This window comes from Engraulis encrasicolus, chromosome 13 (assembly GCF_034702125.1).
Source record: "Engraulis encrasicolus isolate BLACKSEA-1 chromosome 13, IST_EnEncr_1.0, whole genome shotgun sequence".
Classification (NCBI taxonomy): Eukaryota; Metazoa; Chordata; class Actinopteri; order Clupeiformes; family Engraulidae; genus Engraulis; species Engraulis encrasicolus.
Window position 1 is genome coordinate 28,365,711 of NC_085869.1, and position 2,500 is coordinate 28,368,210.

Below are 2,500 nucleotides of genomic sequence, written 5' to 3' on the forward strand. Positions count from 1 at the left end.
ATTAAGTGAAAAGCTGCTGGCGTGAGGCTGTTGTGCCGTATTAAAATGCCAAATTGCAATGGTGCGTAGTGGCGGCAAATGAGAATTGGGCAAGTCTCCTCGCTGTCATAAATAACCCAGAGATAAGCTCACACTTGCACAGCGATTTTATGAATGGGCCTCAGCGCTGACCTCGCGTTGGAAAAGGCCTCTGCTATTTTCTCGTTATTGGCGCTAATTGTTTGATATCTCAATTACTTGGAGCCTTTTGGCTTTGTTTTTTATACGGACTTGTGAAAAACGCGTTTGGAACACGCTTGCTTACCAGCTCGATATGTTTCCACATGCTTTGCTGATTAGGAATTCATGGGGATTTTCACACTCGGGTTCTTGCTACTCTTTATTATGTCACAATGTTGTAACACTGGGGTCAGACTTTTCCTAAATACACAGTGCGTACACACCACAGGTCGTCCAACAGATACCTGTACTGTTACATAACTCTTGCTAATGTCAACAATACTCTGCATTCTTCCAGGCCACATGCTATGTGCGAAAAGGTGGTTGTTGGCTGATTGTGTGCTTGGTTGGTAACAGTAGAGATGCACACTTTGAATGAAATAATGTAAAGCCATGTGTTGAACTTAAAATGGACATACTGATACACTGGTTTATTTGACTATGTTCACAACGTGTGTTTTCACAAACGTACACATCATCACCAGCGCCTAGTGGTGTCAACAATAATCGATTCGGCGATGCAATGCAATGCGGGGCATGGGCGACCCAATTCAATGCGGCAAGCTCCAGAATCGATGCGGCAATTTTTTTAAGTTTCAATTACTTCCGTGGATATTTCAGGAGCAAATTAATGTTAAATTAAATAAAAGCACTTCAGAGCATTGAAAACTGCAAGACTGATACAGAAAAAAGCTAATAAATTGTTGCTCAGTATCTGACTACTTGTATTGCCTCATCATGACTGCTGAAACATTTGCTTTGCTTTCAGTAGAAATGTAATGCATTGAGTGCATTGTAGAATTGAATCGGATTGAATCGAATCCAATAGAATCGAAATCAAATCGAATCGCTACCTCCCGAATCGTAATCGAATTGAATCGTGAGGGCAGTGCCAATGCACACCACTACCAGCGCCCGTGTACGGGAGGAGGACAGAGATGGAGTGGCAATACAAGGGAGGAGAAGAGATAATGTATCTATGGAGTTAAGAGCGATAGAGTTCTCATTACTAGAGATGCTGGATAGGAGAGACGATGGAGTGACCATGGAACGGAGAAGAGGAGAGGAGAGAAGATGAACAGTCCAGGGAAGAGAAATGAGAGGTGATGGGGTGATCAGCCAAGGAAGGGGAGGAGAGGAGAGGAGAGGAGAGGAGAGGAGAGGAGAGGAGAGGAGAGGAGAGACCAGACCAGAGGATGGTAGACAGGGGAGGGCCTGAGGACCTCTGGCAGTCTATACACTGGACACATGCTCACACACTCACTGGTTCTGCATATTGATGGTCAGCCAAGGGAGAATTAATATTCACATAAATAAATACCTCATCTTTTCTCATGCTCTCACCCCCCCCTTCTCTCTCTCTCTCTCTCTCTCTCTCTCTCTCTCTCTCTGACACACACACACACACACTCACCTGCCCCCCACACACTCACTGTCTCTGTCTAGTGCTCTCTCCATTTCTCTTATTCTCATTCTCTCTCTCTCTCTCTCTCTCTCTCTCTCTCTCTCTCTCTCTCTCTCTCTCTCTCCTCTCTCTCTCTCTCTCTCTCTCTCTCTCTCTCTCTCTCTCTCTCTCTCTCTCTCTCTCTCTCTCTCTCTCTCTCTCTCTCTCTCTCTCTCTCTCCCCCTCTCTCCCTGCCTTGCTTGTAGGTTTTGGCAATTAATTCCACTACTTGTCAAACGAATTCCCAAATCAGAATTAATTATGTGCATGGGTGCCCGAGGAACGGCTCTAAAAGCTAAATGATATTGAAATGTGGACCGCACACACACACACACACACACACACACACACACACACACACACACACACACACACACACACACACACACACACACACACACACACACACACACACACACACACACACACACACACACACACACACGCTACCTGACCACCCCCACCACCCATCTCAGTGGAAGAAAGTACATGTGTGGCCTGGGCCAGAGAGAGAAGGAGTGAAGGAATGAGAGAAAGGTAGAAAACAAGTAACAGGAAAGAAGAAAAGAGATGAAAAGAGAAGAAAAGAAAAAAAAACATATTGAAGGAAAACGCAGTCAGAAAAGGTTTGAAAAGTGAAGGAAAGGGTAAAAGAAAAGGAATGGAAGTTGCAAAAAAGTTACGAGATGTTGCACTACTTCGCCATGACCACAGTGCAATATAGGTTGAAACTTACCATGTTCCCACCACCCTCCTGCCTCCCTCCTCCTCCTCCTCTTCTTCCCCCTTGTCATTTCCACTAGCCTGCTACCAGCCACACCGCCTTTGCTTATCCCC

General features: G+C 45.3%; 1 protein-coding gene across 1 annotated transcript in view; it reads left to right on the forward strand.

Annotated features, from left to right (window-relative positions):
* clybl (citrate lyase beta like) overlaps nucleotides 1–2,500 on the forward strand; it is a 134,117-nt gene that overhangs the window by 53,540 nt on the left and 78,077 nt on the right. The window lies entirely within an intron of this gene.